Genomic DNA, 15,556 nt, shown 5'->3' with positions numbered 1-15,556 from the left:
GAAAAAAATGGGACTAAATCAGCAATATCTTTTGAAATAACTGTATCTTAATCAAGCATAAATATCTTTCTAGACTAAACCATTACAACATCTTCCTATACTAGCAAATATTTTCTTAACTGAAATTTGGTATCAGTAAAGGGTATTAAAGTATTGACCTAAAATAAGTCGTGCTAGGGCTTGTTTGTGTGTTGTGCATTCCGGAAATGTGCCCTCTTCATCATTACAACCTACAACAAATGCTATGCATCACAAATTACAACTAGTAACTGACTGAATATTTAGAGAGTTGCAAGCAACTCTTTAAAAATGTCCAAGTGTTTTTTTTTAAATCTAGCTTTTGAAAAAACTGAACAGACAAAAGTTCAACAACAAAACAAAAAGTTTAAAAAGACAAAAAAAAATTTAAGATTATAACTTAAGCTAATGAAGCATCAAATTATATTTAAATAAATCCTAAGAATTGAGTGGTATTACTTTATTCTTATCTGTGTATCATTTTACCCAATAAGAACCTAAAGTTTCTTTTTTATTATGGGTATAAGACTATATAATTCACTCTGGTTTTCATGGTTACTAGCTCTGTCTGATACCATGGTGACTAGTCACTTCCTACTGGTGATCACCTCCTCATCCCATGGATCTTTGTCTACCACAGAGAAAGATCACAAGACTCTGTAACAATAATGTACGGTTTACATATACTCATATTCTAGCATTGAAGCACAAATATTGTATTCTGCTTCCTAACTTTGCCATTTGCTTGGTGAAAACCTTAAAAATTAATTGGAAATCAGTATTATTTCTTGAGCTAGTCTCCACTTTTATTTTTTAATCTTTCTTGCCAAGATAATTTGTGCAGACCCCCCAGTACCAAATATTAGGTACACAAAATACATAGAGATACATGCAGGCAACATGTTGGCAAAGTATTTAAAGTGATATTCTTCAAAAACTATGAGTACTTTCCTCATCATGCACAGTTTTGATTGTACTAACACAATTGCTGGTACACGTACTTTGTATTCAGGCTCTTATGACATTTTAATTTGTTAGGATACGGCTCTGCTATGTATTTCCATCTAATGCTTTTTCACTACTCTTTAAAAGATCTTGTCTCTAGCCTTAGTGGCAATGCAAAAATTTAATTAGAAATTTGTAGGTGTTTTCCTGAGGCTATATAGAGTGGGATTTATGTTTCATCAATGAATGTACATTGGCTCTTATTTGAATATATATGCATGTGCACCTCAAATACACAGGCAATGAATAGATCCTCAAAACCAAACCCAAAACACTCAAGGATGTATTTTCTGTAGCACTAAGAAACAAGACACTGACATTGGGGCTATCACTTTCGCAATATACACAGAGACAGGGTGCGAATCTATAATATAAACACAGAGAAAACTATTGGTTTTCATCCCAATTTAATGATTCTTCATCCACACACTGAAAATGGGGTTGTATATTCTCTCCACCTGAAACTAGCTGCCCGAAAGATTGGCAGCTGCCTGCAGAACAGGCACACCTTTGCACTTAATACCAGGCGGGCAAAGTTTTTAATCATGGCTGTGGTGATAAAAAGGCTGGGAGAGCTTACATTTCATGCACTGACCTAGATAAACACAACGCCACACAATATCTTTGCTGCAACCCAAGCTAGTTCTCTGATTCAACTTTCCCTACACCGGGAATCAGAAACACAATAGGTTGGAAGGGACCACAGTGGAGCACCTGGTCTAACCTCCCTACTCAAGCAAGGTTCTCCTGGAACAAGTGGCACAGGATTGTGTCCAGATGGTTCTGGAATATCTCCAGTGAGGGAGACTCCACATCCTCTGTTCCAATGTGTGGTCACTTGCAAAGAAGTTCTTCCTCATGTTTAGGTGGAACTTTGTGTGCATCAGTTTCTGCCTATTGCCCCTTGTTTTGTTGGCTTGCACCACTGAGAAGAGCCTGGATCCATCCTCTTGATACCCTTACTTTGTCTATACACATCTATGACATCCCCTCTCAGTCTACTCTTCTCAAGTCCCAGCTCCTTCAGTATTTTGTCATATGAGAGATTCTCCTGAACCTTGAACAACTTATTTGCTTTCCCCTGGACCTGCTGGAGGAACTCCCTGTCTCTCTTGTGCTGAGGGGTCCAGGACTGCTCCCAGTACTGCAATGGGGCCTCACCAGGGTTAACAGAGGGGCAGGATCCTCCCCCTCAGCCTGCTGGCAATGCTGCTCCTGATACACCCAGCATTCCTTTGTCCTTCTTGGCCACAAGGGCACACTGCTGGCTCAATCCACCAGGATCCCTGGGCTCTTCTCCTCAGAGCTGCTTCCCAGCAGGTCAGCCTGTGCTGGTGCCTGGGGTTGTCTCTCCTCAGATGCAGGACTCTGCATTTTCCCTCTTTGAATTTCAGACAGTTTTCTCTGCCCATCTGTCCAGTCTGTGAAGGTCCCTCTGAAGGGCTGCACAACTCTCTGGGGTGTTGGCCACTTTCCCAGCTTTGAATCATCTGCAAACTTGCTGAGGAGGCATCTGCCCCTTCATCCAAGTCACTGAGGAACAAGTTGAATAGCACTGAACCCAATTCAGAACCCTGGGGCAAACCCATAGTGAGAGACCTCAACAAAACTCTGTCCCACTGATCACAGCCCTCTGGAATCTGTTACTCAGCCAGTTCTCAATCCAGCCTAGAGTCCATCCATACACCCTGCACTTCTTGAGTTTGCCTATGAGAGACAGCCTTATGAAAGTTATGGCAGACATTATCCACTGCTCTCTCCTACTCCATCTGGGTAGCTGATTCATGGGAGAAGGCAATCAGGTTGATAAAGCATAACTTTAGTGAATCCTTGCTGACTGCTCTTGGTCACTTTTATGTCTTTCATGTTGGTGGACATGGCCGCCAGAATAAAGCACTCTATCTTCTTTTCATGGATCGAGGTGAGGTTGACTGGATGGTAGTTCTCTTTGTCCTCTTTCTTGCTCCTTTTGAAGACTGGAGTGACATTTGTTTACTTCCAGTCCTCAGGCACCTTTCCTGATCTCCATGACCTCTCAAAGTTGATTGTGAGAGGCCTATTTTTGATGTCTGCCGGCTCTCTCAGCACTCATGGGTCCATCCCGTCATGGCCTGTGGACTTGTGGATGTGAAATTTATTTTGGTGTTCTCTGACACAATCCTACTTCATTGAAGGAAGGTCTTCCTCCTGACATTCATATACTCTGGTCTTCTGGCTTAGGGATCACTTGGGGCTGATATTTCTGGTGAAGACAGATGCAAAGAAGACATTCAATAACTCTGCCTTCCCTGTGTCTTCTGTTAACAGAGTGCCCTCCATTTACTAATGGGTCCACATTGTCCTCTGTTTTTCTTTTGTTATTTATGTATTTGAAAAAGACCTTTTTGTCATCCTTGACATCCTTGGCTAGATTTAATTCTAGATGGACTTTGGTCTTTCTAGACTAATTTCATTTCTTATCCTGACCACCTTTCTATATTCACTCCAGGTGGCCTGACCTTGCTTCCATCTCCTGGGAACCTTTTGCTGGCAGCTAGCAATGAGGGCTTTATTCATCTATGGAGTTTTCTTGTGCCCTTGGCCTGCCCTGCTCCTCACTGGATGCATTGTTCTTGAGCCTGAAAGAGGAGAGCCTTAAGGATTGACCGACTCTCCTGGGCCTCTGTTTCCTTCAGCAGGGAAAGAGGGGTCTCTGCTCATATTCCTTGCACTGTACAGTCACAAACTTAATTTTGTTTGGATGCTCCTGTGTCTTGATACACTGCTGTTTTGGCCTTTTAGAAACCTTGTGTTAATATTTCCCCATTATCACAGCAAACTTCCATTTTGGGTTTACTTAAAAATAGGAAAAGAAATTAAGTTAATTTCAACATCCCTCTTAATTATTGACACAACCTCTTGTTGTCAACAAAAAGATGTCCTCTTGAGTCCTGAAAACTGGTGTAAATTTTCCAAGCTAGAGCTCCTCTCCAGTAAGTTACTCTCAGTAAATTTGGTCTGTTTGTTGCACACATACACATACAGATCTGTTTTTATATATGCTTTCTCCTTGTGAAAAGCATTCTGGCTACTTAACAGGCATGTGGGATCCTGCATAAATTATGGTGATTCTATATGATTCAAACTATAAAATATAAAATTACATCCCATTTTTAACATGTGAATACACAAACTATGTAGAACGTGAAAGATCAAACTGAAAATTCTTCATTTTCATTTGAGCTATTTTTTTTCATCCCACAGTCCCATCGGTTTCAACTGGGCTGAGTAAGGTGTCACATAAGACCACATTCTGGCCTTGTTTTAAAACCACACCAAGTTTCTAATCTTGCAACCTGATCTGTGCAAACACAGTCACATTATGCTAGTGGGCTGTTTTTCTGGTGTGGGAAGACTTTTCATGGATCAAGGCCATAACAGTGAACTACCCAAACAAGAGCACGACAGAGCTTCACTGCAGCATTTAATCTGATGTTTTTGTATATTAACTTTTAACTTCACAGACACTAGACAGCTATTTCTATGACATTGAAACAGAGGTACCTACCTATTTTAGGTAGGTGCCTGCCTGCTTTCACTGCTTTCACTGCTATCTATTTTAATATTACCAGTGATCAGAAATATGAGTACTCTCTCCAGGGGATTTTTCATAAACTTTCACCAGACTCTGTCTAGCAGATTCACATCTCTTAAACATTTCAATGTGTTCTCTTTTAACAGATATATCAGACATTTCACTCCTTTAGTATATGGCATGCAGATAGACAGATGCACAAATGTGAACTTTGTCGCATCAGTGTGCAGCCAGGTATGCATTACAAGTAGAAAGACTGGGGCTTGACATGAATAAAAGTGTCCTATCATATTGCACATGAATTGATCTTTAATGTCTTTATCTGACCATTATTTTTTTTTACATGAACACCACTGTAAGATTTGTTGGTTTCCAGCTGTTAAGCCCATATCATGAAGTTCCTATGCATCCACAGTTTCAGTTTTTAAATATATCTTCCCTGACTAAAAGGAAAAAATGGTGAAGGACCCAGAAGAAAATCTTTGCCTTTGGGCTTCAGAGTCTCTTAGCTTGTAAAATAGCACTGGTGGGCTACATGTCTATAGCTGCTTGTCTGTGTTAGAGCAGGACTGGAATGTCTCAGGTCTACGAAGAACTGAATTATTTCTGCATCTCCTTAGGTCATGAGAAGTCATATTTCTGCCCACAAAGGTGCAAAGGTTGAATAAAATTTCATTTCATACAGTGTGAATCCAATCCATCACCTGAGTTTCGATTGCCATTTTGATAATCACCAGGAGGGCATCCCAGTAGGATTTCTCCTTGCTGGAGAGGAGAACTACAGAGGTTAATCAAAACAGGTACAGCCCTCCTTACCGGTTACTACTTCTGCTCATCTCCCATTCAGCATCTGTCTAATCTGTGCGAGTTCAGTACTGTATTCCCTGTCTGTGCACTCAGAACGATCTGAATACGGCTGTCAACATCTCGATCAAGGCACAGTTCTAATTAGATTTCTTTGTCACAGTGGAAGGAAACATACTTGGAGAGTTGCTCCATGCCATATTTCAACTACCAACAGTAGCTGCTTTTGATGAAATTTCTGTTATGTTGGAAAAAAAGGATATGTTTCCAGTTAAGTTCATGCTATCACTTAGGAGAGACTTTTGGAGCAAAGGTGAAGACCAAAAAGCTTAGTCCAAAATGTAAAGGTGAGAAAAATTTAAATACTTAAATATAGGTGCTTAAAATGGAAACTGGTGCACCTCTTTAGCCATGTCTTTTTTCTGTACTAATCTACCTGTCTCTATGGAACAGACAAAGGCAGACCATTTATCAGTTTTGACTTGTTTTTGCAGTCAGATAAGAAGGTGTCTTTAACAAAATAACAATAATAACAATAACAATAACAACAACAACAACAATAATAACAACAACAACAACAACAACAACAACAACAATAATAATAATAATAATAATAATAATAATAATAATAATAATTATTCCAGAAAAATGAATGCCACTGAGTAGAAAAAATATGCAAAACAAATACAGGTTAGGATCAGGAACACTGGAATGTGAATTAACAATAACAGAAATTATGTGGGGCATGGTATGCAAATGATGGGTGCCTCGGGCCAAAAGTTCTCAATAGCAAAGCAAATAAGATATTAAAAATACCCCACATGACTGTTTTCTCAGCTCATGAGAAAATCCATGTTGAAAATGCTTGCTGTTGTAGCAGCAAAACCAAACATGTTCCATAATGCAAACATTAAGAGGATGTATAACCTGCACAGCCTTCACAGCTAGGAAAATGATTAGAAGGAGAGATGCTTGAAGAGAAAAAACTTGCTAACCAGAGGTTTTTACATGGACCACAGCATTGTATGTCCTACATGCTGATTTCTCAAGGAAACCTGTTGCCAGGAAAATTTTTTTCATGAACTGTAAAATTCATAGGATGTGGTTGGCTTGCATCAAGAACACAGCAGTTTATTCCCCACACAAACAGCTCTATCTAGCTAGGCTGGATATAAACTGAAATGCTGCTCCACTAGTTATTTATACAAAGCTAGCTATTCTGGAAGATTCATAGGAACTGGAAGTTGGTTTACTTTTGATTCTTACTGTTCTTTTGACTTTTAGGGCTGTCAGACTACTGAAAACCATCTAGACCTTCATCCACAGGCAGGTAATCCACAAGTGATGTTTTTTCCCCCTGAGAGTACTGATATTATGTAGTAATCATAACTATAAAGTATTTATATAAAGCAAAATCTTGACTTGGACAAAGAATTTGTCTTCCAGCCTGTATGTCTGGCTTTTGAGACTAGTTGTATGGGTAAGGAGTATGCCACAGCTACCAGTATTAACCTTGCTGCAGATGTCTGCCCTATGAGAGAATATTCTTACATGTCCGGAAATGCATTAGACTTACATGTCCCAGCAAACAGAGGCTTTTCCAAATCAAAATGACTACTTTTATGAGTCAAGTGGAACTTATTTGTAAGTGTTTGCAGATTCAAGTCAACTGTTTTTTACATTATGCACATCCTTCTTTCCCCTTTTCTACCCGCTTGCAGACCAAGCAGTTGAAATGCTGAAACAAGCTTAACAAAGGGAGTAAGAGGAAAAAAAAAATCTTGGTGCTTTACATACTGTCATCCACATCCTCTCACTTGTTCATGAAATGCAGCCACAATAGGGAATATATGAAATATGTTCCCAGCAGTATAAAGTAAAGCTTCAGTGGAAGGAGGTGAGAGAAGCAAGAATAGTGCAGGCAGTGGAAAAAGAACTATCATTTTGGACAGGTAGAATACGGTGGACCTGCAGACACCTAGGACTGTAAACTGAACCTTACTCTATTTTAAGAACATTTAAAGGATTTGTGGGATTGAGTCTCAGTTTAGGCTCTGAGATTAGCATTCCACTTGTGCAAAGTACCATGGAATTTTAATGAATACAAGTAGTCAGAGTTTCTGCTCTCTCCCAGAGATCTGTTTATTTGCTAATTTAGAGACATGTTTCACATCTGACTTGAGTGGTGCATTTGTACCAGCACCGTACCGAGGCAACGGTTAAAAAATCTGATGCTGAGAAAAGCGGCATCTGTGACTCTTATGTAGCCCTAGATACACTCATAAATATTTCCCCACCGAAGATAATGAGGTATTAAAATGCTACAATGAACACCAAGATCTAAAAGTCCAATCCACTTTGCTGTTGTGAGGGCTTTCTGGATCAAAAATAATGGCAAAAAAATCAAGATATTATTTAAATTTCTGTCCTAAATGCATGACTACTTTTCCTTAGGAAATGAATCGCTAAGACATGATTATCTTGGCGCTTGTTTTTGTCAGAGTTACTGTATTGAAATAACCCTTCAAGCCCGTTATGCCAGGTCCTCAAGGGAAGTTGGGTATTTATCCAAAAACCTTAATCTAGCCAGAGTATCAAGATGCTTGACCCAAATCTAAAATTTTGTGTAAGTGGTTTATATGCCTTTAAGAAGACTGTTCAAGAAATTTGTTTTTAGCCTTGAGATAAGGCATTGTGAGATGTGTAGTAGATGCTTTGGGACAAAGTTTTAAGCCTTTCATTGACATTTGCTTTGGCAAAAAATTAGGTAGCTGTCTATATAAAATCTGGTCACACAGTCCTGAAAATCTGTCTGTATTCTTTTTGTTAATCAAAATCAGACAATAGTATGAAATGTGGTCTTCTTTTATTTCAATAGCATGAAATATTTTGGATATTAGCTGCTTCTTAAATTGACTATAAATTTCAAAAAATACCAAGAAAGACAACAGTTTCAAATGGAAGTGGAAACACCTCACAACACTCAGAGCTTTTCATACATTTCTGGAGCTTAACTGCACTCTCTAATGCAGTTTCTGGAGCTACAAAAATCTGTTCATTGTCACTTAATGTCACAGGTTATAGTAAATTATATGCTGAATTTTAATATTTGTGTTTTTGTTGTAATTTAAAGGAGTCACTTAAAAGTTGTTATAAGTTACTGGAACAGTCAAATTTTGGTAAATTCTGGCTTGATTATATATTCTCTTCATTATATATTTAGCTGAGTGAATATTCATATTTTTTGTTTGAAGTTTTGTTTCCTGAAATACAAAATTTATAACACAGATGAGACTGTGTTTTTAGCAGCATATATGAAACAAAATTTTAAAAACAGTTATATGTGAGGTTAATGAAACAAATATGACTCAAGCAAATCAGCCCCTTACCTGCCCAGGGTGTGCACACCCATCACTGGAAGCAGCTGCTGGTCTTGAACAGGATAAAGGAAGAGGCTGATAAGAGGCAAATCCTGTGAAGGGGTATAGTGACTTTTATTATGCCAGTGTCCTCCCTTACATAACGGCTCTGGTGTGAAAACTCCCCTCCGGGAGAATACAGGAAGTTCAAAGTAGCCTGAAGGCATTCATGGCTTTTGATGGACCATAGTTAACTCAACTGTGCTGGCAGAAGAGGCAGCTGTAATGTCTTAATCAATCGAAGTGTTCCATAATCCACAGCACTGCATCACTCAGTGAGACACTTCCCACCCCTGAGGGGGTACCTGGGCATTCTCAGCTGACAGTAAGTGGATATAAACCCTGTGGATTCCAATGTTTTGTGGGCTTTTGCTGCTCCTGACAGATCAAGCCAATGACCACCACTTCGACCAACAGACATCAAAACTGCAACAATGAAGTCTCCTTTCAGCATCCAATGGGTGGTGACTCTAGGCCTTTTTAGTTTCTTTTTTCTATATCTTTCTATTTCTGCCTCACATTTATTGTTAAATAAAAAATCCATTCCATTGGCTGTGGCGTATAGTCTTTGCAATAACCAGATCTTAACACTATATAATTGCCTTTCAAGTCAATTACTCTGTTGTTTCTCCTGACTCTAATCTCTCCAAACTGTGTCAGCTAAGTTTTTCATTATTATTTCCCAAATAAGAAAAAAACCAAAAGAACAACTGAAAAATCAAGAGCAAAGTTCACATGCAAAGACTGTAATGTTCTGCAGAGTTCTCCATATGTGAGCATATTCAAGATAGCATTCTTATTGATATAGGGGCTGCTACTTTAATGGTGCTTCCTTAGTCAGTAGCAGTAAAGCCTTGGACTTAGTAGCAAGAAATCAGTTGTGCATTTGAATCCTTAATTTCGAGGCTATAAACAGCCACATCACATTTCCAGAAAAAACAATGGGAGTGTTGTCAACACTGCTGTTCAAGGAGGCATGTTTTTTATTTTCTTCTTGTATATACAATTAGAACCACTCCAATCACAGAACTCTGCCCCTCATTCACTTCTGAAACAGAGAATGCACTTTTGAACATTTCACTCAAAAATGAAAATCCTGCCCCTCCTTTGGCCAAAGAATGAGAGAAAAGCCTAGCAGTGCAGCGCTACACAGTGGACTTCTATTAAAATTTTTAATTCATTGACTAATACTTGGCCCAGTGTGCAATAAATAAGGACATGTCTTGTCATAAGCAGACTTTTTTCCCTTCTGTGTGAAAAAGATGGAAGTATTACCTTTGTCCTAGTTTTGGCCAGGCCCTGAAGGTTTTTCTGTATCACCTCAGAGAGCTGCTGGGACCAGGGGGAAGTGAATCTCTGGCTTCTGAGAAGGGCATAGCTTCTGATTGAAAGGAAGTGGTGGCACTGTCTGTCATTTCTCATTTCCTTGGGATCCTTGGTGTGAATTCTTGCACGTGAATCACCCTGTTTTACATACCTTTGTTGTTAATATTGTTGCTGTTACCGTCTGTTTTCTTACCTCCTTGCTGTTTGCAATAAACTGTTCTTATCTCAACCAGTGATCTTCACATTTTGTGCTTCCAACTCTCAACTGCATCCTGCTGGAGCAGGAGTGAACTAGTGACATGTGGTTTGGCAGAGTCTTGATGGGGATGCTGAATTAGGGAGTACCACTCCTAAATCATGTCAACCTTTCATCTGTCAAATCAGGGATTGCATGCATGGAGTATAGGCAGGTTCTCTTCTTGCTGTAGAGGATTTCCACCAGTGCCTGTGCTCTTGTTGGGTAATAATGAGATACCATAATGAAACAGTAGAAGATGTATGTCAGATGGTTCTCCAATAACATTAGAAAAAAAAGCAGCTGATGAATGGGATATTGAAGGCAGATTAAGTTGTTAATGTATATTAGTATATTCTTAATTTCCTTTTAATTGAAAAAGACATATTGACTTTAATTAAAACCATTTCACAGGAACTGTCAATTAGCACATGTCAAACTAGTTAATTCAGAACAGAATTCTTTTAATTAGGGTCTGCTTTCCTTTAACTGTGGGGCCAATGAAATCAGCCTTTCCTTATCAAGAATTTAAATGTCTCAAAGAAATACAATACAAATCTCTAAAAACTCTTATCTATTATTAGAAGCCCATATGGATAACATTAAAATGATGGTGCTGGCATTGTTCATGCCACAGACATAAGAGTTTCCTTTATGACTGTTTGAAAAAAAAAAAAGAAAAAGAAAAAGATGGCTTTGAAGAAAGACTATTTTAAATACACAGATTTATCCTACATTAAAGAGACTACAAAATTTATGACATGGATGCTCACATATAAATTATTTAATATGTCTGCTTAAATAAATGGGCCTATTCAAACATGTTGTGTGTTCTATCAGGCAAAGACACATAAAACATTTTCAAAGCATGCAGCATGCAGTTCTTCCCTTAAATGAGTTATAATCGAAAGGAGAAAAGAGACTGGATTTTTTTTTTTTCTGGACAATAGCAGCATTGTTAACTTTCATTGCATGTGAAGATTCAACAGTGATTGTTAATCCAGTGGCTGTGAACATCAGTGTGCTAGTGCCATCTCAGTTATCAAATAGTATATAGTCCCTGTTTTGATTTTCACACACTTTCTGAATATATCTCTAGCTTGCTGATGGGTCTCCGCCTCTTGGCTGATGTACTGCTGTAAAGACCTTCTCCATGGTTTCTGGGAATTGTGTGTGACATCTGTAATGCTGGTCACATCCCTTCAGGAGTAAGAACAGCTGAGAAAAACATAACAAATCATAAAAGGAATAATTGCAAAACCTAGACTTAGTCTAATCATACAGGGTTTAGCCACTGTTTTACTGACCTCTGTCAACATAGGATTACAGAGATTAATGAAAGGAATACTTAATAACTGAACTGTGGATTCCAAAGCGGATTATCTGGTAAGATATTTCATGTATCCTGATGGTTAGTTGAATATATTAGGAACCTGATAATGGGCCTGACTAACTCAACAATAAAAGAAGAATTCCCCCAAATTAAGCATAAATGGTGTACATTAAAATTTAATGTGTCCTAGGAGTACACTTTACCTGGGATCCTACCCATACCAGTTTTTCCCCCAGGGCAACTATCTGGTAGGTGATGGGTAGCAGAGCTGTAGGAGCGCCATGTGTTAAAATCTGTGTTAAGGTTTCTACAAAACCTTGAAAAGTGGATGAACTTTAACTAGATGATCTGCAAGGCTGAAATATTGTGCCCCAGGAATTCTTCAGCACAAGCAAGAGGCTGTGTTGAGATGTCACTTCTGTTATACTCCTGTGTAAAGTGTACCCCGAGTATAACTAATAGCTGTAGTTCTACTTTTAAATGTGACTGTAGATTGGTAACACAAGACCCTAATATTTATTCATTAATCCCATTGCGGTCCATATTAAATCTGTACTCATCAATTTAAATGCTTACCATAATTTAGAACTCATTCAGCTGATCTAAGTCACTTTGGCACTGAATTGCGTATTTCATCTTCTTTTTTAACACAGCAGAAACAGTGTTTTGCATTTTGATCATCTTGCTCAATATATTGTTTGTATCAAAATGGCAATTAGCAATAACTTTTCTTTTAAAACCACTTCTACGGTGGCTGTGCATAGGAAGTATGGTTATGTTCACCACAAGAGTTGTAAAACTGTAGGTGACTGCCTTTATTGCTCATTATACTGAACTTCAAACTGTAAAAATATTTGAACAGTTTAAATGATAAGAAATTCTCAGATTATGGTGAAATTTTTAATCTTTACAGTATCCCAGCCAGGTGGTTAATTATTGATGTATCTCATACATAATGGCAAGAATAATGGAGAAACAGTTTTACGAAGGGAAAGTAATATATTGAACCCTCACACAAAACCAGTTAGAAAAGGAATTAAAAGCAGAAGATCCTCCCTGCAAATATACCAGCATAATCTACTATGTGCCATGCTGTCAAAGCAGTGCAAAGTATTCTTTTTTTTTTTGCAATTAATAAATTTTGCATTGCTTAGCAGCAGCCCTAATATTTACACACCTATGCATCTCATGACTTAGTAGCAATCTTTGACTTAAATTAAACCTGTCAGTTTCTGATAGCAAGAAATCATTACAGAACTTCAAAAGCACTTGAACTTCAGCAAGATCTTTACAATTATCTGTATAATATATTTTTACCTTTGTTGGCTCCTTGATCTTCTGTGGCAGCCCCAACCTCTCTGTCAACTTTGTTCTGTAAGAAGTTGAACCATAAAGCATGCTATTAAAATATATATATATATATATATACACAGGAAAATGCTGCAGTATACAATGGATACACCCAGTATGACATTCCTTTTTGGCATAAATGCTTAATAAAAGTTGCCCATGTGAATCATGTACTGTTCATGCATTGTTCATGAATCAAATGAAGAGCCATTTAAAAATTACTAGCATTACAGAAATGTAATTTCAGATTATTTAAATGACTGTGGCTCTGATTTTCAACCATTTTATCCAAACAGCTATGGCAGAGCTATCCCAGAAAAGGGAGTAACTTTCTGATTAAACTCTTTTGTTGTTGGATTTAAGAAATATTTTACAACTGAGAATTTCTCAATTATGTATTCGCCTTTCAGAGCCCAGCCATAGAGGGTATAAGAATACAATCCCACATCCCCAGATGAAAGTACAAAGAGTTTGGAGGATTCATTCCATTCTTATAATCACAGTGATAAAGGCTTTAAACACATGCAGAGTAGAAAAGAAAATTTGTTCTGACTGACCAGTGCGTAGACCACTTCATCAGGAGCCTTAGGTCCCTGCAGATTACCTTGCCAGGTACTTCCTCCTATTCCAAGGAGGTCTTTGAGTCATGACAGCTGTGCTCACTTTAAACCATTGCAGCAACTGGTTAGCAGCAGCCAAAAATGGAGCTCCCACCCATTAAACTGTGAGAGTTCCTTGCTCAAAGTCTTCTAGACTGATGTATTTTGTACACTATTGTTTTGAAGCACAGCCCAGATTTTCTCAAAAACCACTGTGTTTTGGACAACTTTGTCTTCTGCTGGCTGTTTTTGAAGAAACCAATCTTTGTGTTAAGCAATGAAAACTACATAGCTGAAAAAATAATACTAAGGCACTTAATACATGCCTAAATATTTGCAATGTTGTTTATTAGCTGTAAACTAGGACAGTTAGTCAGTTAGTCCCCTCATCTTGAACAAGAGACCTGTGGACCATTACCAGTTCACTGATCATGGATGAGGAGCTGCTGGCTTGGCTCCCTCCGTGTCTGTGAGCATATTCCTTCAGGTCATATTTCCTCACATTACAGCAAGGTTACCTACTACTTTATTAAACAATTCTACAAGCATAAATAAAGCATTTAAGTTGTTCACATATATTTAAGAAGATTTCAAATCAGCACACTGCATTTTGCAGTGAAGTCATAAAAATATGCCAAAATGAGCACATCTAATGAGAAAAGTGTTGCATGCAGATGTCTATTTCCCTATTATCCTATAAAATAACTGTGTAGTTTTATTCATATGAGTAATTTTAGACACATTCTGCCAAAAACCTAATACATTTAGGAAATATATAAACACAATAATCTTAATATAAGAAAGTGTTTTGAAACATATTTTACTGATTATAAAATGAAAATAAATTTGAAAAAAGATAGTCCTAAAGTACTTTTCTTTCTCCCTCATGATGAGAAAGAAATATAGGTTATCATCTGGCTTATTATTTGTGATGTGGCAATGAAATGAAATTTGTGCATCACACCATGTATTCTTTACAGGATGAAAAGGAGTATAATTTAATTTTTATATTTGAAGGTTCTGTCTGGGCACATTGGGTACCAATTTTATTTTTATTGCAGTGCGTGGATAGCTAAGTCACATATCCTTATGTTAATGCAGACTACATAGGAAAGGAAAGGGAAAGTATAATTTTTTTTGTGGCTTTTGTCATTTGAAATTTCCATAGTGTCTATGCACATTGGCTACCATTTCATTTTTACTGCACTACACTGATAGCAATGTCACATATAATTAACACCAAGGTAGGAAAAAAGAAAATAAAAGCAAGGAAAAGCAGACTGGCTCCCCACCTCTGCTTATGACCATTGTTTGAAATTTTTGTGTTGTGTGAATAGCATTTCTGGAGGGTGGTGGATACACTGAAAGATCTTATCTCCATTATGAAAAAGTATAATAGTATATGTGTTTGTATTGCTCCATATGAGAGTGGGTAGGAAATATAGTGCTACGCACATTTCTTATCAATGGGGTACAAGTTTGTTCAACATCTAGGAACAGTTAATGTAGAAACAGGCATTTCCCAGGAGAACTGGAAAAATAACAGAATTTAATATCCCCAAATCAGTATATTTTATTAAAATGCTTATCTCATGCATGCCAAAATAACTTCTGTGTCTATCTCACTGTCCTTTAGCTCCTCAGAAGAGAATGTGACACCCTCTTTAGGACACATAGGGCATTCCTCATCAATGACTTGTATAAACAACCAGGATGGGCACAGTGCCTACCTAGATGGGGAGGACCACACAGCTGCATGACTGGTCCTTTTCCATGACATATCATTTTATGAGTTTTATTTAAGAATTCATTAGAATTTGCATATCATACACAACACTGCCTCTTTATCCTTGAACTTTGGAGCAACTGTATGTAGTCCTGTAAACTGACTTT

The 15,556-nt window shown here is 37.9% G+C and overlaps 1 protein-coding gene and 1 long non-coding RNA gene across 2 annotated transcripts in view; one reads left to right on the top strand and one right to left on the bottom strand.

Moving 5' to 3' along the window:
* LOC147648187 (uncharacterized) overlaps nucleotides 1-15,556 on the top strand; it is an 85,970-nt gene that overhangs the window by 35,584 nt on the left and 34,830 nt on the right. The gene's annotated exons all lie outside the window — the stretch shown is intronic.
* On the bottom strand, nucleotides 10,825-13,761 carry LOC111941693 (uncharacterized). Its single transcript, XR_002870207.2, has 3 exons — nucleotides 13,622-13,761; nucleotides 13,032-13,086; nucleotides 10,825-11,599 (listed from the first exon to the last, which is right to left on the bottom strand). It is a non-coding gene; the product is annotated as an uncharacterized LOC111941693 (long non-coding RNA).

Source organism: Cyanistes caeruleus, chromosome Z, assembly GCF_971803275.1.
Source record: "Cyanistes caeruleus chromosome Z, bCyaCae1.hap1.1, whole genome shotgun sequence".
Taxonomy (NCBI): domain Eukaryota; kingdom Metazoa; phylum Chordata; class Aves; order Passeriformes; family Paridae; genus Cyanistes; species Cyanistes caeruleus.
Note: the sequence above shows the minus strand (reverse complement) of the source record. Positions and strands in the feature narration are given on the sequence as shown.